The following is a 22,520-nucleotide window of genomic DNA, read 5'->3' as shown; positions in this document are numbered from 1 at the left end:
GCCATATTTGGGTGGTTGGGTGTGCAGAAGCTCCAGAATCAACGGACATACACAAACATTCCAAAGAGTCCTTAGGCCTATATGCTGAATCTCTGGCCTATATTTCAACCTCACCCATTTTCTTTAAGGTCATTCTATTGTAGTAGTGTCACTGCCCTTTCCTTCCATTAAGTCTTGGTATTTCTTACGTCAAATTTCTGGAAGAGCTGAGGTATCTTCCTTTCCAACAGAAAGCCCAAGGCTCCCTAAAGAAACTATGTACAAACCATCACCTCCCTAAAATGTTGCCTAAAGTGAATCTAGTTATATTCCAGTAAGTGTCTCATCAACCTTTATTTAAATGAAGGCCCCTACTCCACCAATTCTAAATGCCATACATTAATTATAAAGACCCCACTTAGTTCAGAATTGATAAACTTAATTTCTCATACTTTCCAACATGCATCCGTCTTTAACCTTCTTTAACCGTGATACAATGGGTTTCTTTCCAATGGTGCCTTCTTTAATTTAGTATGCTTGTTTTAATGGCCTTCCCTTTCCTTCTCCTCCTCTCCAGAGCCTACCCATTTTTCAAGACCCAACTCAACTCCTTCCTGCTGAAAGCCTTCCCTTACTATTCCAACCTATCAGTGATGTTTCTCCTCTCTGAGGATCACTGTTAACATACCAGTCTTTTCATAGTGCTGGAAAATACAGTCCAGAAAGGCTAAAACTTACCCCAAATCATACAACTAGCCAATGGTAAAGCTGGACTACAATCCAGACCTTCAAACTCAAACTCCGAAGTTTATGTGTTCTTCCTATTTCCTCACTCTAACATTATTTTCCACATTAATCCGACCATATCCCCTCACACTTAAAACTTTCCAATGGATTCTCCACCTAGATATTTTATCCAACGTCAATCCATCCTTCAAATCACAGGTCAAGTGCAATCTTCTCCACTCAAATTTATTTTTGACAGTTCTAACTCATACTGACTTTCCTCTTTTCCAAATTCACTATATTTTAATCAGTATCACACAATGTAGTTGTTTTTCGTTTTTTGTTTTTTACTTTGAATGTCTTATCTCATTTACTCACCAAAACAACTTGAAAAGGCAGGAATGTATTAGTCATATTTTACAAATGGGCCTGGAAGATATTAAGTAATTTGCTTACATGTACACAATTACAATAATTACTCCACAAAGAGCTGTGATTTAATACCATGTCACCATCTCCAAAGTCAATGCCCTTTAAATATAGCATACTGAATATTTTTTTCCATCTCACCACACACACACACACACACACACACACACATACACACACCCCTCATACACAGCGGAAACTACGTAGATATAAAGGATAAGCACTTCTTATAACTAGAATTCAGGACTCACTGTTGATTCTTGGTCCAGAATTCTTTCAATTAGAACCTATAGCTTTTTCTTGTTATAGGATTCCATGCTTTTCATTCCTTTAAAACCACAAATAACATAACCTGAATCTATTCCTAAGGAAACAAACCCAAACTAAGGAACATTCTTTGAGACTGTCAATGTCAGTATAATAAAACACAAAGAAAGGCTGAGGAACTATGCCAGATTAAAGATTACTCATTGTGTGATTTTGAATTGGATCCTCATCAGGGCAAACCAACTGCCAGCAAGATCATTAGGACAACTGGCAAAATCTGAATATGGAATATATTAACTAACAGTATTGTATCAATATTGTATCAATGTTAAAGACCCCTAAATTCTATCACTGTACTGTAAGACACTGTCCTTGTTCTTGAGAGATACATACAAGTATTTAGAAGTAAAGGATCATGTGTACAACTTTTCCCAAATGCCTCAGCTAAAATAATTATGAGATAAATATGACAAAAGAGATGATTAATAATATAAAGCAAATGTACAAAAACATCAAAAACTGGTAAATCTATATGAAAGGTATGCAAGAGTTCAAATTCACAGAAAAGTTGAAAAAATATATTGTTGAGAGAGGAATGGGTAGGCATGTAAATCAAGGATGGGCAAACATTTTCTGTGAAGGGCCAAACAGAAAATATTTTAGGCTTTGGGGGCCATACAGTCTGTCATAATTACTCAGTGTGGTCACTGTAGAACAAAGACAGCCTGTAAGACAACATAAACCAATGGGGTTGGTATGTTCCAATGAATTTTATTTACAAAAAAGTAAGCCTTAGCCTAGCAACCCTTGATACAGATGAAAAAGATTAGCCATGTGTTGATAACTGTTCAAAGCTAAGCAGTGGGAATATAAAAAAAATCACTGTATTATTCACTTCTTTGTATTTTGAAATTTTTCATAAAGGTTTAAAAAAAAACTTCACTGAGAAATCTTCCTACGTCAATCTCTTTCTTCCCTTCCACAGCCTGTCTCCTCCAGAAAAAAGTCCCAATTTGACTTGACACATCTTTTTTCTCTCAATGATTATCCTCCCTTGCAAACAATGTGCAATGTTTTCAAGCAGACTAAATTCATGTAGCTTGCATGCTACATGCATTAACTTCCTCTTTAAATTCTAAACTCCCTCAGGGAAAGGGTCTATCTGGTGATTAATATACATTTGGTGGTCTAACAGGATTATGTAGCACCTTTCATCACTGGTGCTCATCAACTCAAGTCTCTCTTGAGCACATGAGAAATGAACCTCTCACAACACCACTGAGCCTGTTTGTTGTGAGGTGTTAGGAAGGCAAGCCTGTTTTTGGTAAAGCTGACTAAAGTATATGACACACCTTTAGATTTTACAAGATTTTTCTTAGCCAAAGAAGTAAAATCCATAGAAGTTGCAACAATGTCATCTTCCAACTCCAATAACATTTTTTAAATTACAATATAGCCAATTCTAGTTAAATTTGGGGTATTCTATAATACAATGTATCTCTCTCTAAATTTAAGTAATAAGGCTATTAAAGATTATAAGCAAAAGTCATCCATAGGCAAACATCATGTTGTGAAATATTTCCCCCAAATTCTATCCTATATCACAGATACATGTCGTATACCTATTAAATGAGAAGGGAAGTGAAGTCTAACTTCTGGGAAAGTCATGGAGAGAGAGCTGTGCACAGTGGCAATCTTTAGGTGGTCCATTCAAAAACTAGCAAAGGAAAAGAAAACCTTGATAGTATAATACTTTTTTTATTTAAATGTATAGTAACTTCAGGGGAAAACATACTAAAAGCAATATTTTTACCTACTTAAGCATAAAAGAATATACACCTTAACAAAAAATTTTAATTTAAGCCTTAAAAAGTTACAAGTATATAAAGACATCTTCACTTTAATCGATTTGCACCAATTGCTCACTGAGGCATTCCTATACCAACACCACAGAAAGAAAGCTTTTGTTCGAAGCCAAGTGTTCCCAACCAAGATCCAGGCTGAGCTCAAAGGGAGATTCTGGAATAATCTTTAAAATAAGGTAAAGTCCCTAAAATTGAGCAAACAAGATAAATGTTTAAGACATGAAACAGGATAAGCTCAAAAGTTTTTCCCTATTTTAAAGATCATTCCAAAATCTCACTTCAAAGAAATAAAGACTAATTTTTTCATGTTCCCAATTCTATTTTGAGCAATATTTTGAGAGTCTTATCACTAAAAGGTCCTTAAGTTACTCTGCCTAAAGGCCAGGTATTTAAATTCATTTGCCTCAACAGCTTATATAACAATCAAACTTCTTTCAAATCTTTGTAGGGGAGGAAGAAATTTTCCTCTACCCTTGTAGGTTCATCTGAGAGGTCTAAGAATTAAATTGACATGAGACAGAATAACAGGAAAAAACCAAACCAGTTTAATAACATGTATACATGGCAGAAACCCAGGAAAACAGAGTAACTCACCAAAATGGCCGAAGTCACTACCTTAAATACCATCTTTAGCTAAAGACAAAAGAGACTATTGGGAGTAGTAGTCTGGGACTTCAAAGGAGAGGAAGGCAATTCACATGGAGATGGAAAAGCAAATGTTTGGGAAACAAACACTTGCCATGCTTTGCAGAGACAGTGGGACATGGAGAGAACTTTGATCAAATGGGCCTTGCGAGGTTCCTCCTTGTCTACCACACCTAGTTTGTATTATACCATAGTTATCTGTGGTGATAGCTCCTTCTGGAACAGGCCTTCTATTTTAAATTCTTCTAGGTAGCTAGAGGAAACGTCAAAGTTTCTTCCTGAGTCTTTTGTTCTTAAAAGTAAGCCAAAGAGACACATTTTGGGGTAGCAAATTCTGCTCCCCAACACCTTAAAATATATGATTCAAATAAACTATCACAAATGTATAAATACTCATGAGTACATTTTCTCCTTTTAATAATATATACTCTTGTAATGGATCATTTACAAAGTAAGAGCATAATTCACTGAATCAGAAAAGGTAAGTTTTAGATTTTCCTGGAAGGATAACAATGAAATTCCATTTACAATATCACAATTTACATTTCCCTGCACTTTATGCAAGCTTTCTTCAATCCACAATCTATAAATCACAACCAAGCACAAATCTGATGTTAGACTAGCACTTTAACTTTAGTTCTCATCTCAACTTTCGCTCCTGCTACAGTGCCTCATCCCCACTGTTCGTTGTGTTTTCCAACAAGATTAGAGAAGCCAAAAAGAAAAGAACTAGCTCAAGCAATCAGACTAATTTTCAGGATAACGCATAATAATGTAAGCTAATCAAAAACTGGAGTACTTCTACTCATATGAGGAATTTAAAATTATGGACTAAGAACAGTTTAGTGGATGCCAGGGGAGAGGTGGGGTGGGGGGTGGGCACAAAGGGTGAAGTGGTGCACCTACAACATGACTGACAAACATTACTGTACAACTGAAATTTCACAAGATTGTAACCTATCAATAACTCAATAAAAAAAAAAGAGTAAAAAAAAAAAAACTGGGGTACTTCTATCATTTACTCCTTCAAGACAATAACCTCCTATTTTCACTCACATTCTGCTTCTTGACAGAAGTCTGGAAAAGGATGAACACTGAAGAAAAAAACCTTCATAAATGTGAAAGCAAACTAGAATAGGAAAATGGAAACCCTTCAACAACCTTTGTTCCATGCAGAAATCCACTGTGTAATTTTAAAGACAAAATGACCCATCATTCAGCCTCTGCTTGAGCTCCTCCAATGAGGAGTGCCTCCACGTGAGGGTGCCCATTTTACTAAATTATTAGACAGCTCTAATTGTTTCAAAGTTCTTTCTTCTCTAGGTTTCAAATATATGTACCTATAATTTCTATTTAAGGCCTCGGAAGCTATACAAAACAAGCTTAACTGCTCTAAACAAAAATCTTTAGCTACTCGAAGGACTTTTTCCCAGTCTCATCCTCAAGTGTTCTTATTCCCCATTTTAAAAACTTGTGACATAACAATTACAAAACTCTGCTCCTGTTTGTGTCCTTCTAAAAATATGACTCCTAAAATGGAACACAGTTCTTTATTCACAGAACTTTTTCTTCAATACTTAGTAAATTTATTCTTATTTTAGACAAGGGGTGGGATTAGTCAGTAAAACTCAAAATCTCTTCAACTGCTACTAAGATCTAGAAAGTATAGATAAAAATTCACCAAAATCTGTCATTGTAACAAATGGGTGCTGGGACAACTGAATAGCCACATCCAAAAAATGAAGTTGAAACCCTACTTCATACCATATAAAAAAATTAACTCAAGGGGCTGGCCCCGTGTGTAGTGGTTGGGTTAGGCGTGCTCCACTTCAGTGGCGCCCAGGTTCACAGGTTTGGATCCCAGGTGCAGACCTATGACACTTGTCAGCCATGCTGTGGTGCAACCCACATATAAAGTGGAGGAAGATTGGCACAGATGTTAGCTCAGGGCTAACCTTTCCCAGCAAAAAAAAAAAAAAAATTAACTCAAAATGGATCAAAGACCTAAGTGACTTTAGTTTAGGCAATGGTTTCTTAGATATGATACCTAAAGCAAAAGCAACAAAAGAAAAAATAAACTCCATCAAAATTTTAAACTTTTTTGCTGCAAAGGACACCATCAAGAAAGTAAAAAGGCAACTCACAGAAGAAAATTTTTGTAAAACATATCATAAGAGACTTGTGTCTAGAATATATGAAGAAATAGTGCAACTCAATAATAAAAAGACAAATAACCCAATTTTAAAATGGGCAAAGTAACTGAATAGATATTCCACCAAAGAAGACATACAAATGGCCTACAAGCACATGAAAATACCTTTAATATCATTAGCCATCATGGAAATACAAATCAAAATCTCAATGAGATACCACTTCACACCCACTAGGATGGCTAACAACAGAAAGACAATAATAATGCTTGTTGAGGATATGGAACCTTCCCACAGTGCTGGTGGAAATGTAAAATGCAGCTACTCTGGAAAAGTCTGGCAGTCCTTCAATTATTAGAATTTCATTTGAAATAATGAATTAGAATTTTGAAAAAATTTAGTGCAAAACTGACAGGTGTCATTAAAAGATTTCCTAAAAGTGAAAAACCACATCAGCACGTTTCCTTTCTATATATCCAATGACTGTAATACTCCATTTTTAAATTCCAGGTGACAATAAAACAGCCAGTATACTTGATGTGCCAAGAGATGTACCAGCAATTTTCTTTATAATTACCACTGTCAGACAATTATAATAGCTCACTAAATTCTTCAATTTCTAGATTTCCAAATTTTCAAGTAAAAAGTTACCCTTCAAACTGACAAAGATTTTATAATCAAATAGTAAGTTGGAGAGCAATGACTTTTAATTAAAGTTATGGAATGGGCGATTAATCATTAGTAGTTTCTAGAGAAAGATAACGTACAAAAAAAGTAAGCTCTATCAAACAAAGCTGATACAGATTGTTCCAAAAGGTAATAATGGACTATAAATGCCTAATCCTCTCAAAACAAGGTAAGACTTACTAAAGCTCCGACTGCGGAGTCCCGAGACTTTCTAATTCAACTTCTCAGTCTGGGGTGGGAGCAAGGATTTGCATTTCTAACAAGTTACCAGATGTTGATGCCGACAGAGACCACACTTTAAGACCCACTGTGCAAACCCAAATCATATAACAATATTCTTTTGAGAACAAAAACTGGTAATATTAATGATCTGATGACCTTTTTTCAAACATGACTTACCAAACATGGGTTATGTAATAAAATTAAGACACATCAGAGCAGCTTTTTATCTTCAGGACCTTTCCAGTGCTGTTTGCTCCAATCAGTACTGGCTTCTGTTAACACGCCCATGATATCTTTCAAGCCCTCGATCAACAGTTCCGCATCCATGAAGCCCTATCTGATTCCCCAAGCTGGAAATAACTGGTGACTCCTTTGACTATAAGTCCTCATTTGTATCACCGGTAAGACAATGATTGCCAGCTTCTATTACTTGTTTAGCTATTTGTGTTCAACACTTATTTCAACTATTAAAGTTTTATGGTAGCAAACAGCCAAACATTTTCAGATCCCTCAAAGTTTTTAGCACAGGCTCTCAAAAATATTGAATAAATATATGTCCAGTAAATAACCAGAATCAATATCTTTGATTTCATCTCTGAAAAAAGGAAAGCCAAGCAGTCAAGTTCTTACGGAGAAATGAAGTCAAAATCAAATTCTTTTTAATGACTATATGAAACACTAAATTAGATTTAACAACACAGGTTCAGGTTTAGGAAAGGAACACTGGATTGGGAGGCTCAAAACCTAGATTCTACAGGGGCCAGCCCAGTGGCGGAGTGGTTGAGTTTGTGCACTCCACTTCGACAGCCTGGGGTTCACAGGCTCACATCCCGAGCACGGACCTACACACCACGCATCAAGCCACACTGTGGCAGTGTCCCACATGCAAAATAGAGGAAGACTGGCAAGAGATGTTAGCTCAGGGCCAATCTTTCTCACCAAAAAAAAAAAAAGAATCTAGCTTCAACAGTAACTTACAATATAACCCTCAAGTTGATCAATTAACCCACTGTGCTCATAAAATGCACTCACAATCCAAAATTAGGCTATTTGTTTTAAAGACTAATCTTCCAGAGACAGATTACAATCAGTATGAGACCTGCTGCCCAAGTATAATTATTTCCATGATGTAGTATTTACATTAAAAATATCTGTTTTATGGCATGTACTAGACATGCTGCCACCTGACCTATACAGAGGCTCAACTTGTATAAATCCCACCAATTTCCTTGAAAACAAGAATTACTCTTTTGTGGTATCTCCAACATCACAGAAGAGCAAAGAATTCAGCAACACTGTAAAATGTTTTAAATTATCGGAAATTTTCATTATCATGAACTATTATTCTATGATATTTCTACATAACTCCTTTATATTATCTTTCATCTGTCTCACCACCCTTTGTAGATTGTAAGCTCCTTCAAGAAGAAAAAGGATCTAATGTTATTTATACCCCAATACCTAACACAATGCCTAATATGCAGCAGGTGATGAAGAAATACACAAAATCACTGTTGTCTTTCATGATCTCGCATACTCTTCTTCATATAGCTCATGAGACTATGAGTATCTTCATTTGGCAATTTAGGGAAGAAATGAGACCCAGAGCAGTTCCAGGAACTCAAGTCTTAAGTACAAGAAAAATACACCATATTTGCAGTTCTATTTAACCTATGATGGACTCCAAGGTCAGAACAGACAATAAAGAGATCACTTTCTGAAACATTCCAGGTCAGTTTAAGGAGTTCAGGGGTTTTTTTTGTTTAAACATATACGGAAAGTCCTCATTTTGCACAGTAGTGTAGGACCACAGAAATGACCATATGAGATAAAACCAAGCAAAGTGACCTTAATCAGTGGGAATTGTTCTGTGACCTTTAAAATTATCAAAACACTAAAAACTGTCAGTTATAAATGGATGAGAAAATAAAAATATAGGAAAACCAATATTCATTTAGTACACTGTAATTTAAGAAATGAGAACCACTATGAACTAAAGTGCTTTCTTTCTTTGTAAATAAAGTAGGTTAAACAGCACTTGTCTTCTTTCATGGAATAACTTACAACAGAGTGAGCATCTCTTATATTTTATACATTTTGAGTAACTGTCATACTCCTTTCTAAATTGGAACCAGCCTCTAACATTTTATCTCTTGCACTCTCGACGTCATGAAATATCTCTGAAAGAGTTCCATTAGTGTGAAGTTTCTTGCCAGTGTCACTTCTTCCAGGGCACCATCCTTTTCATCACAACCACGTTCCTCATTTGTCCCGAAGTGTGCCCTCACAAGGTTCCTCTGACTGCATATCTAGAGTCTCTTGAACAGTGGCAACGTTCTGTTCTGCTATAACCCCATCTACCTTTGATTCAAATTTCACTTTCAGCATTATCACTTTTCATTTCCTTATTGTGCTTTCATGTTCACTGACATTAAAGTGTGATTTAACAAGTTATGGGATGCTCACAAGACAGCAGGCCTATTGAGGGAAACAAGTAATATAATGGGAGAAAAACTGTAATGGCCATAAAAATTAATTAGATGATATAATTTTTAAAAATGTTCATGCAGGAACCACCACATGCAAAATCAAAAGGCACGACTATTTAGAAAATAGTTACAACTCGTGTCTCCCAGATGAAAGATTAACTTCTTTTATATATAAAGAGATCCATAAGAAAACAAGAAAATGATCCTCCAATTCACGGACACAGGAGATAAACAGCTTACAGAAGATAAAAATTTTAAAGCTTGAAACATGAAAAGATTCTCTCCTCCTAAGAGAAATGCAAATTAAGATTTCACTGAGAACTTCTGATACAATCTGGATGAATCTCAGCTATAATACTGAGCAAAAGAAGCCATAAACAAGCATACAGACTGTATGACTTATATGAAGTAAAAAACAATGAACTGACGATGTAAGTCAGGATAACGGTTATCTTTCCAGAGGCGAGAGATGGAGCAATGACTGGGGTATTGGTTACACGGGTGTGTTCAATTTGTGAAATTAATCAAGCCACATTTTTATATATTATAACGAAAAGTATATCTTTAAAAAACATAAGATAGCATTTTTCATCTACTGGTTGGTAAAGATAAAAAGTGCTATAAGACTTTGTAGCATTATTCTCAAACACTGCCGGTAGGAGCATCCATGGAGACAATCTGGTAGTGAAATTTAAAAATGCATATGTCTTTTGACCCTAAAATTCCACTGTAGGGAATTTATCCTTCAAAATATACTCACCTGCCTGTAAAAATACTATAATTCCTTTTATAAGAAACAGTTCAGAGAGAATTTTTTGTATGTCTCTTTCTCAAAGACACAAGGAAACATGCAAAAAAGGGAAACTACCTTATTTGCCTAAGCATAGAGTCCCTCAAGGGAGAGTCGAGGAAAGATGAAGGAACAACAAGAAGCAGAACAGAACTGTGCTCACTTTTATACCCATTCTTTCTTATCGCTCACTGCCTCCTGCCTCAACAGGCACAAAATGCTGGTCCTTCCAACCTAAAAGCTGGAAAGAAAAAAAATCTAAATGGAAAAGATACTTTTGGACATTCTGAATACCCATTGTTAAATCTTAAACATATTAACAAAATCACTGATATCTTCAAACATAGACAAGATACTTGCTCTACTGGCGTTTACATTCTAGTGGAAGAGAAAGATAAACAAAAATGTAAACAAATAGCTCTCTGAGGGTTAGTTCCAGCAGGCCTCAAACTGTCCTGAGTCCACTCTTGAAATAAAAGAAGCACCTGCATGGCACTGAAGCCTGGTGAAAGCACAAAACATACTTGATTAATAATGATGCTTGGAATCCATGGATCCAATGAGCTCTGGGCTGTTTGTACCAGCCGATCAGCACTGTTTATTGTTAACAGTGAGATTGATGGTTTGCACTTGGTTTTCATGAGATCCCAGAGGGCTCCACCATTTGGGCTGGCTGCAGAGCACAACTACACCTATGTGGCCAGCTGGATACAAGAAGTTCCAGCTGGGACGCCCCTGTGGGCTACCTTGTTTCAAGGTGTTTCTTGCATACACTGTGATCCTGATCTGAGAAAGCATGCCCAGGATGACTCTACGGAGGGAGGATACTGGAATTCACACTCATCCTCTTCAGGTCCATTGCTGTGAAGCAACCTTTGGTTATACAGCTAATGCCACTTCAATGTAGCTTCTGTACTGTGTCCTTTTTCAGCAATAAACCACAGACTGATCAGCACTGTCATGTGGGGGTGCTAGGAGTCTTCTTTAGTAATCAAACCCTACTTCAGTGCCACTATTACTGGAAAAAGTAAAAATAACAAAAACAAAAACCACTAACAGGGCCTGGCCTGGTGGTGCAGCAGTTAAGTTCGTGCACTCAGCTTCAGCCACCCAGGTTTCACCAGTTCAGGTCTTGGGTGCAAACCTACACAGCACTTATCAAGCCATGCTGTGGTAGCATCCCACATATAAAATAGAGGAAAATGGGCACGGATGTTAGCTGAGGGCCAATCTTCCTCAGCAAAAAGAGGAGGATTGGTCACAGATGTTAGCTCAGGCCTAATCTTCCAAAAAAAAAACAAAAAAAGCTAACAGAGTGTAATAACTGCTATGAAGAAAATAAGACAGAATGATCTGATAGTGAAAAGCCAGAGAGGCAAAAGCATTAGAGAATATAGCCAGGGAAGGGACAGACAAGCTGAGGTACAAATGAGAAGAATCCAAGGAAGTGCCAACTAGAGATAAGAGAATTCCAAGTACAGGGGCTCTGAGGCGAGAACGTTTAACTGGAACAAAGATAAGTACGGCCAGAGAGTGGTAAGCAAGGGACAAATGGTAGAACACTAAATCACAGAGATGAGTGGAGCCAGGTCACAAAGGGCCTTAGAAATCTGGACTTCAACTAACCCAGCAGCTTTCTTACTGGCCTTGCTCCATGTGCTCACACAGCCCTTTGCCCTCACTCCAACCTTTATCATGCCTCCAGAGTAAACTTTCTAAAGGATAAATATGACCACATAATTTCACAGCTTAAAATAAATGAATCCAAAATCCTTGGGATGGCATTTTCTTTGCTTATTATCTCTCTCCTCTCATATCACATAGTTTCAAGACACATGCCCTAAGCCCTAATCACATACCACTCCAAAGTTCTGTTCACTTTTTAAACTAGATCTGTGCCCAGTAAACATATTCTGTACAGGATAATGGTTAAGAACCAGACATATCTTCTCTGTGGAGTTGGAATAAAATATATACACCCCTCCACAAACACACATGTGCAGCAACACCGAATCTGACATCTGCTGCGTCTGGTGGCCAGCATCCAGTCCCCCTTCTGGAGCAGCACCCTTAGTGTGGTTTAGAAGAACCACATGACTTCTACTGCACAGGGTCTTGGTTGGATTTTCAGAGCGTCCTCTCCTCCTCTGGCCAAAGGGTAGAAACATAACTCAAGCTAGGCAAATCAAACTCTCTTCTAGACATGTGAATCCCCAGAGAGAAAACTATAAAGGAAAATAACTGGACTGATTATTAACCACTCCCAAGTCAGCTCACTGATTCCTATGACCTAGCTCTCTTGTTCTTCACTTTTTCTTTGCTCCATTGAACTACCACATACCTTTCCTCTTTTTAGCTTCAGTTATCTAGAATCTTCTTCTGTTCCTTACAACCAAACTGGCAGTCAAGAAACCAAGATTGTGACAGAGGTCAGCAGAAGTCACATTGTAGAAGAAATCATAAAGCAAAGAAGAGTAGACCCAATCTAGTGGAAGACAGAAGTGATTATGACAGCAGAATACTGGAGCTGGAGGCCTAGGACTGCTGCTACTGAAGGGAGACCCATGAGAACTCAGGCCTTAGGGACCGTTACACCCGACGAGATGTGCCAAGTATTCATGAAGTCAGAAAATGAAAACCATCAGTTACGGTCAAGACAGCACTGCAGTTCTGAAGCGCCTGGCTCTGCACCTCTAAAGTGATTCCTGTTTTTCTTACCTCCCTTATGTATCTTTAAAGTAAAATCCCATTTAGCTGGAGGAAATTTGAGAGACCCTGTTCCTTGAGACTTTAAAAAAAAAAAAAAGGCACACCCGTAATTCCCCAACTCTAGCTTCCTTCTTTAGGCTACTATAGCTTTTATATACTAACATCCTTCTCACTCTGCAGGGTAGTTATATCTATATGTCTCTATATTAATGAAATGTTACCTACTTCCCTAAAGGCAAGAATGTTTGAATTTCAGTGCCTACTTAATACGAGAGGTGTCATATAGTAAAAATAATGAAGATATTATTATTTATTAAATATCTACATCATTCCTAGCACTGCTAGGCGTTTTGCATTTATTTCTAATCCTCATAATCAAGCTAACAAGATAATATTCCCAGTTTCAGCTGCAAAAACAGACTCAAAGAGGGAAATTACCCAAGACTATTAAGCTAGAACCACCTCAGTCTACCTGAATCCAAACCCTCTACCTTCCCACTGTTCAACAGATCAAGACCTAAAGCAAGGGTTTTCAAACTGCAGGTCACAACAAATTGGCAGACTATGAAACAAAGTTAGTGGGTCATACCCTTTTGCTAATGAAATAGTACGAAGGGCAAATACTGTTTCATGAAATTCTAATTTCAGTGTTATACACACACACACACACAAGGCAGCAACGTAAATGCATGTTGCACTGTGGACCACAGACCAAAAAAGTCTGAAACCCACAGATGTACGCCTTGTCTTTATTACAGTTGTATGCACTGACACACCGTCTCAATTTTTCATCAAAGGCCTGATGTTTAAAAATATTTGGGCAGTAAAATCCTTCACGTAATATCCTAAAGACGTCACAAAAAAACAAGGCATACAAGGTGCTAAGTGAAAATGTATTTGGGACATAAGTACCCTATTTCCCCCTCCAGCACAGTGTATGCTAAAACTACACCGCACATCCATATAAGACGGCAAAGAACAAAAAGGATCTAGCTCTTCTTTCACTCTCTTCCCACAGGCTTTCACTAAATCGTTTTCAACAATGTTTCCCTGCTTTGCTATGCTTCACTAGAGGTAACAACCCAATTTTATCAGTTTTCTAACCATTTTCATGAGTGAGTGAATAAACACTCTCCAATATATATTGTCTCTTAAAAAAAGATGACGTCACTCACATGTATAACCTTACACACAAAAAGAGGCACTCAGAAGCTAACAGCCAGCAACACCACCATGGCTACGTATGTTTTCTTCTACACAAGGCCATCTGCCCAAAGCACAGTGGTGAGCATTATGGCACAGACTGAAAAGGAAAATGTTCTTCATTACTGGGGGAAAATGATTTAGTAATTCTCCTAAGGCACAAAAGAAGTCATGCACGTTAAGAGAGAGACGTGTTTGGGAACTTATCTACCTTTAAAATCAGTCACAAATTAGTCAATTACAGCTCAAGGCAGCAAACTGAACAAACGTCTCTCTCTCCTCCTTCCCAAGGTCCCACTGAAACGGCAGGAGAAAGGTTTAAATTAAGGTGAAATGATTGCGAAACAAGAAAAGACGCCATTGGATGACGATAAATTTTAAAGAATTCTGGGCAGACATAAAGTAGAAAAGACTGGATTAACAGAGGAAAAAAGAAGAAACCACATGAGACACCAAAGTCTTTTCAAGGACATGCTAAAGAAGTTCCAAGTTATAGTCAAACCATCACCAGCACAAGGAGGAGGCCACAGCTAAGGTGCTTCTTCATCAAGGGGCTCCATTACCTGATTCTAGACAAGTGAGCCCCTTCTCCTCTGACTGTGAACGGAGTGGCCGGTGGTGGCAGCTTTTGCCTTTAGGATAAAGCCAGAGAGCTGATCTCTATAAAGCAGGCCTTTCTGCCCGGGTTAGGCTTCCTCTGAGTAGCCAGGGCGGAGAGAAAACCAGAGCAGTAAGTCAGACCTCTAATGCAGAGAGAGAAATAAAAGGGGGGGGAGAAAAGGAGAAAAAACAGTGGGAAGGGAGCAATGCCTCAGTATCACCCACGTGAAACCTACCAAAGCAACGCTCCCCTCCGGAACCTAAAGACACTGCAGGCACCCAAGCGAGAAGGGCGCCACTGGGCCCACTCGTCCTCCACTCTCCCTAGAAGGAGGGCTGATCTGCTGGTCCACCCTAATCCCACTTCCCAGAACCCCTCACACCAACACTACCACTCAAGACAGAGTGGTACCCTAGCAGAGAAAGAACTACACACTGCAGCAGACAGACTTCAACTGCCTATGCCAACCAAAACCACGCAACACTGGGGAAACCTAGCAACAGCAAGGAAGAGGAGTAAGATGAACAGACAAAACTGTCAACAAAGAAAACAGAGATCAGGACGAAAATGGGCAGGACTAAACACCAAATTACTTATCTGTAATATAAGGGTGAAGTGATTCCTCTTCAAGGTAAAGCAAAAAAAAAAAAAAGAAAACCCCCATAAACACAAAGATGAAAACCTATGAGAAAAAATTACAATGTGAACTAAGATCTAAGCGGTCCATGGGGCTGGCCCTGTGGCCGAGTGGTTAAGTTCGCGCGCTCCGCTGCAAGCGGCCCAGTGTTTCGTTGGTTTGAATCCTGGGCGCAGACGTGGCACTGCTCATCAAACCACACTGAGGCAGCGTCCCATATGCCACAACTAGAAGGACCCACAACGAAGAATATACAACTATGTACTGGGGGTCTTTGGGGAGAAAAAGTAAAAAATAAAATCTTTAAAAAAAAAAAAAGATCTAAGCAGTCCAACATTCACTTACATAAAACATCCAAAAGTGGAGAATAGAGATGGAGGGAAACTAATAACACAAAAAGAAAGAGGAACATGCTAAACTTTCCAAGAGCTGAAGAAAGACTGAGTCATCAAATTGAAAAGACTCACAATGGAACAAAAATAAATGAAAAAAGACCCATAACCAGATTCATGCTAGTAAATTTTCAGAATGCCAAGAAAGCTTCCAGAGAGAAACGAGAATCACTCCAACATTCATCTTCTCACCAGAAATACTGGATGCTAGAAGACAACAGAGCAGTGTCCTCCAAGTTTTAAGAGGAAAACATTTAAAAACTAGATTCCTAAACCCCAAAGCTTCCCCAACACGTGTGCTACAAATAATTGCATTCCAGGTGTACAGCCAGGGGCCTCTGCTGCAAGCAGCTTCACCCACCACACAAACAGTATCGTTTCCTACATACATATCACAACATGAAAAAGCCTGAAAAGCACCACTCTCACAAGTCAGATTCGCCATCGAGAGCCGAAATAAACAGGTTTTCAAACGTTTGAGAATTTAAATTTTACTTACATGAAAAAACTGAAAAAGTACAGCAGCAAAACAAAAAAGGAATCCAATAAAACACAACCGAGACAGCAGAAACAGCAGCGCTGAGGATGACCTAGGAATAACAAATAATTAATAAAAGAGAAGACACTTCTCACTGACGGGAGATTCTCCTTTAATAGCATAAGTTTAATGACACAGTATTATATTTCTTCCTCATAAATATTACATCGTAAACAACAGTTATAACAATTAGTAATTCTTTTTAATTTCTGAAATCATCCTACTGAAAAAGAGAAGATACAGAATTAAGCAGTTGTAAACACTAAACTTTATTCTGTAAAAATAAGAGATTTTCAAAAATTAGAAAGAGGACGTATAAGGAAGAGTAAATGCACTAATTTCCTTAAAACTTTCATATGAGATGTGCCTCATGGTTAATATATGAAGAAGTAAGAGCCTTCAGTAGACTTTATTATGTAAAGCCACTACAGCAAGCAAACAAGGCCTGCCTCTGGAAGTGGCAGTGGGGCAAATAAAGGGAGAAAAGATACTCTCAGCTTTCTTCACACCATTCTGTGCTGTTCGGAGCTTTTTCTACCACATGCATGCATTACTTTTAAATTTAAAAACTGATTTTGATTTCTAAAAAGTTATAGTACATACAGAAATTAGATCACAGATATTCCAATATCTGTATATTAGAAAATAGCAGTTAAAAATAAGATATATATGTATTTACATGAAATAATATCCATAAACAGAACGCATATGATCCCAATTGCTACTAAACTATATGTAAATAAATCATATTAAATATTTTTCACATATTTTATATATATGCCTGGATTGTGCACAAAAACACACTTGAAAGGATACACAAACTCTAAATAACAGCTGTCTCTGGTGAATGGGATAAAGCCAAGCAAGAACGTCTACCTGTCACTTTGTAGTATATATCTGTCCTATTTAGTCGGTTCACTCATTTTTACAATATGTGTAAAAGATAAACTGTTGTTGGGAAAAAAGATAGGGTCTCAAAGAGATACTTGCACACCCATGTTCATAGCAGCATTATTCACAATAGCCAAAAGATGGAAGCAACCCAAGTATCTACCAATGAATGGATAAACAAAACGTGGGCTATATGTGCAATGTAATATTATGCAGCCTTAAGAAAGAAGGAAATTCTGACACATGCTACAACATGGATGAACCTTGCAGACACTATGCTAAGTGAAAGACGTCAGTCACAAAAAGACAAATATCCTATAGCGCCACTTACAAACTGAGGATTCTAGTGTACTCAAATTCACAGAAACACAACGTAGAAGGGTGGCTGCCGGGGACTGGAGGGAGGAGGAAATAGGGACTTGCTTAAACGCTACAAAGATGAAGGAGTTCGGAGACGGCTGCATGACCATGCAAATGTACTTAACACAATCAAACTATTAGGTGTATTTTAACACAATTTAAGAACAATTTCAAAAAGTAAAAAAATAAAAATTAAAATATAAATAAAACAAATTAAAAATTATAAACTGCGGCATCTGGAGAGAGACGGGTCAATCTTCATTATTCATAGATTTCATATTTGTGAAATCTGCCTACTTGTTAAAATTTCTATGTAACCCCAAAATTAATACTTGTGGCACTTTCACGATCTTCAGACGCATACACAACAGCAAAAAGTGAGTTGCCTGTTATGCACACAGCCCAGCGAATAGGGCAGCACCCTGCCTCCTTCTTTCAGCTCCCGTTCTATAAATAAACGGCCTTTGTGTGGTCCGCTTAGTGCCACATTTTTGTATTTTTGTGCTTTTTCTTGGTGATTTTGCTATTGAAAACAGCACCATGTATAGTGCTGAAAGGCTGTCTAGTGTTCCTAAGCACAAGAAGGCCACGGTGTATCTTATGGAGAAAAGGTGTGGTAGACGGGCTTCATTCATGTAGGAGCTATAATGCTGCTGGTCACGAGCACAATGTTAATGAATCAACAGTACAGATTAAATAAGGTGTCTTCAAAACAGAAACACACGAAACAAGGTTATTATTGATCAGCTGACAAAAATGCTGTGACCAGAGGCTCACAGGAACCTAACTCTGTATTTCCCCTAGGAGCAGGTTCAATATTTGCTAATTCAGCGTTCCCAGCAACTTTATAAACATAACTACTGCAAATAATGAGAATCCACTGTATTCATTTACAAGTTAAAAAAAGGGCCAATATTATAAGCAAAAAGTATTAATTTACATCAATCACTTCAATTTAACCTTAATGTGATTTTTAAAATTTTAACAGCTAATGAAGTTTTTCACAGTACATAATGTATGGGGGATGTCTACTTCTAAATGAAAAAATAAACACTAGCTAAACTTTTTTGAATATTTATGTGGCCGGCACTATCCTAAGTACTTTTTACATGTGAAGAGCACTTAGCGCCTGCACACAGCAAAAATTCAATAAACTACTGGGTAATATTATTTCTATTATTAAATTCTTACAATCTGTGAGGTGATGAGTAAACCTTCCAGTAACGGGGATCTGAGAATGTTATTCAATATGGTCGGGTCTGAATGCAGTAAAGACACAATTATGTAAGATGGGCCTTTGATAGTTCACTCAGGCTGTGACAATATTAAATTGCTCATCTGTAATGTGGTCATCTGTAATGAAGTACCTACTGAAAACACTGCTTTGGGGAGCATGAAAGCTATGAATACAAGAGCATGAGGTAGCTATAAAGGACAGTGAAGTAGGACTAGTGCTTCTAACAGTGACAGAGAGTTCAAAAAAGAAAGTGATATATTCATAGTCTAAATTCTTGACTCAAGGCACTGAGAAAGAACAAGGCAGTTACTAAGTATGACATAAAAGAATTTTTCTGCAATCCCTACAGTAGGCATCAGCAAACTTTTTTCTATAAAGGGCCAAACAGTAAATGTTTTTTAAGGCCATAACGTGTCTGTCACAACTACCCAATACTGTTGCTGTGAAGTGAGAGCAGCCATTAACTACATGCAAACAAATTAATGCAGCTGTGCTCCAATAAATCCTTATATATGAAAATTTGAATATCATATAATTTTCACTTATCACGGCATATTATTCTTCTTTTGATTTTTTTTCAGTTATTTAAAAACGTGAAAAACATTTTTAGTTTGTAGATCATACAAAAACAAATGCAGGCCACATTCAGCCTGGAGGGTGCAGCCTGCCAGTCCCTGCTCTAGAGCTGTCAAGACCAAAACGCACAGTCTGATTTTGTTGATGCTTAATTTTAACATCAAGTGGTACCAAGAAAGGCTAAAGAAACAGGAATATAGTGGGGGTTATCAAACCTGTTTGTCTGCAAGAATCTTGGAAAGACTCTAAAATCATAATATTAGGACATCCCAGCACAATCATATATTTGTACCAGAGGTGCAGAAACACAACCTGTGGTCCAAATTTGATCCCCTCCGTTTTCATAAACAAAGTTTCACGGGAACATCGACAGGCATGTTTATTGATGTATTGTCTATGGCTGCTTTAGCACTAAAAAGGCTGTGCTGGGTAATTTTTTCAGAGACTGTATAGCACAGAAAGTCTAAAATATTTAATATGTGGTTTCCTACAGAAAAAGTTTGCTGATCCCTAATCTACACAAATAAACAACTCTAGGTATGGCATACAGAGAGGCCTGACAGAGGGGACATAAGCCACCAAAACAAAATCACAGCCTCTCAACGTCCCCAGACCCAGGGCCTCCAGAGTGAAGGTGGGGTAAAGGACCCTTCAAACAGGCTCTAAGACACAGCACAAATACAGTGACTTTCCTCTTGGCTTTCCAGAACACATCAACAGCCACTTACCAGGATAACCAGGCACCTGGGAACAGGAAATACCCCAACCTTTTTGGGACTATAAAATCTTAACTCAAACTAATCCCTGAGGACCTAGATAGCACTACTGTATGGATCTATGTGTCAGAATCAGGGATTCTAGTAGTCAAATAGTACATGAAGTTTGGGCCCAAGTCCATTTTTCAGAGAGTGGCTCATCCTCTCATCTTGTGGTTATTTCCCCAGGTGTCGAATGTACAGCTGAAAAGGGTAGTCTCAGGTGATGGTCGACTGACCAAATCCCACACTGATGCCACAACAGGTGGAGTAGTGGGGTAGTATTGTATCAAGAATGGTCAGACAGAGATCCCTGGAGTTCTCCCCCAACACAAAATATTGCATTTCTGGGGGAATTATCAAAGAAATGAAAGATGAAAGGGTTGCAATCCCCAGCAGATATTCACTTAATAGAACTGTTTGGCTAATGCAGAATACACAAACGATCTTAGAGAATGACAGAATTTTAAACTTAATGAGTATAAGCATAGCTGGTAACCCAAATTGGATCTTTTTAGTGCAGTACATGGTGTGCAGCTATAGTTCTGGCAAATGGTTTCCCTACCTCTACAAAGAGAGGGCCAGAAGCAATTTGCTTTCATCTGGCTTGGACAGTAGGGCATAGTGACTATATTGCCTCAGGCTAGGTAACAGTTTCTAGCTTTCCTATGACCTTCATTATTTCACCACACCACTGGTCATCACACTGGTCCACTACACTGATAAAAATCAAGCCAAGAGGACCTCATGAGGAGGAAGTAGCAGTACTCTAGATGCCTTAATAAGACATATATGGCAAAAGACTGAAAATAAGTCCCAAGAAAATACAGGGTCCTGCCACCACTGTAAAATTCTAGGAGCCAGTAGAATGTGGCAAGTCAGGATATCCCCTCCATAATGAAAACCAAGTCCCTACATCTTGTTCCTCCTACAAGAAAGAAAGAAGCGCAATCATAAATACTGGTCCACCGAGTTAGGTAGATCTCCCAAAAGTTGGCATTTCGTTATACAGCATCAAACATTTTTAAAAACTACATTCACTACTATCCCTACCAAGTTCATCAGATAAAGCCTAAGCATCTGGAAGCTGTCAAGTTAACATTGCCTGATAATTCTCCAAAATTCTAATTTTCACCTGAAATCTCAAATTTTATCACTGGCAACAATACTGCAAGTTCTCTTCCTTGAAGTAAAGGCTCACTTCGCTCATTTCAGAAAACGCTTGTCAAATGCTCACGTCAGAATAACCCTAGGGAATCAGAGCTTCCAGTGAAAACGGTATTCCATAAGAGGAGGCACGTTCAGCTCGTATCTCCAATAACCACACAGTGCTTCTCTCTGTGACAGCCACCATACTTCAGCACGCAGAAGTGCTTCACCAACACTTCCTGCTTCAGCAGAAAGACTTGTAAAAATAGGCATACTCGGGATTAAGATTTTTTTTAATTAAAACTTTTACTGCTTCATCAAGGACACTCTTAAGCAAAATATTTTCGGTTTACAATAAGTGTGTGGAGATGAAGAGCACGGTCTGAAGCAGCGACACGGTTTTTCCCTAGGGCGCCAGCAGTCTCCCCACCATCGCTTTTGAGCCATAGCACAACGTCAGCACAGTGAAAAAGGCACTTAGTACTACTGAAATAGTTTTCACCCTGAAAAGGTCTGGCTTCAAATAGACAGCACTTTGAGAATTACTATTTTACTACAATCAAAAAGTATTTCTCATTTTTTTGTTGTAGGCTTTGGTTTGGCTACAGGTATCTTCTTCATTCTGGGATCCTGGCAAAAGAAACAGTCTTTATCTGGCAGCTGTTTTTTTTGTGGCAGAGGAAAATCAGCAAAAATCGATTCATGCAGTAGCTCCTAAAGCTTCTGCACAGACATGCTGTATATCACTTCTCATCTCCCATTGACCAAAGCAGGTCCCATGGCCAAGCCTGATGTCAGTGGGAAGAAGGAAGCACTCCTCCCCTAGGTAGGGACCCTGCAGAGGAGCCCAGTGAAAGGAAAAGCAGATACTGTTGAATAACACAATCTACCATAAGCAGCAACTCTGAGTCCCTCTCAGCTCCACGCCAAACAGTACTATATTTCATGGTGAACAAACAGCCACCTAGTAGCAAGCTGATAACACTCAGGGATCTTTCCATCATGAAAGAACTTATCTCCATGAAATAGACACTGGTTTTTGTCAGCAACCTTATTCTGGCTACCTCGGAAACAAGTCCATTATTTATAACCTTCTTGTTTTGAAGGGAGAATAAGTTTTAGGTTCTAAATAACCAACTCACATACCAACTTAGAACACAAACCTTTCATAAATTATAGTTTTGAGGTGAGAGTTTGTTACAGTTGTTTGAAGTTTAAGTACA

General features: G+C 38.1%; 1 protein-coding gene across 10 annotated transcripts in view; it reads right to left on the bottom strand.

The window, feature by feature from the left end:
- Positions 1-22,520, bottom strand: part of TBL1XR1 (TBL1X/Y related 1) — a 166,516-nt gene that overhangs the window by 105,526 nt on the left and 38,470 nt on the right. Inside the window, exon 2 of one of the 10 annotated variants that reach the window (XM_044771096.2) lies at positions 16,291-16,381. The exons of 8 other annotated variants lie outside the window; for them this stretch is intronic. The gene's annotated coding sequence lies outside the window, so the exon portion shown is untranslated. Of the gene's footprint in view, positions 1-16,290; positions 16,382-22,520 lie in introns of those variants that run through there. One more of the 10 variants, XM_070509412.1, reaches the window with a different exon arrangement.

This window comes from Equus asinus, chromosome 5 (assembly GCF_041296235.1).
Source record: "Equus asinus isolate D_3611 breed Donkey chromosome 5, EquAss-T2T_v2, whole genome shotgun sequence".
Lineage (NCBI taxonomy): Eukaryota > Metazoa > Chordata > Mammalia > Perissodactyla > Equidae > Equus > Equus asinus.
Note: the sequence above shows the minus strand (reverse complement) of the source record. Positions and strands in the feature narration are given on the sequence as shown.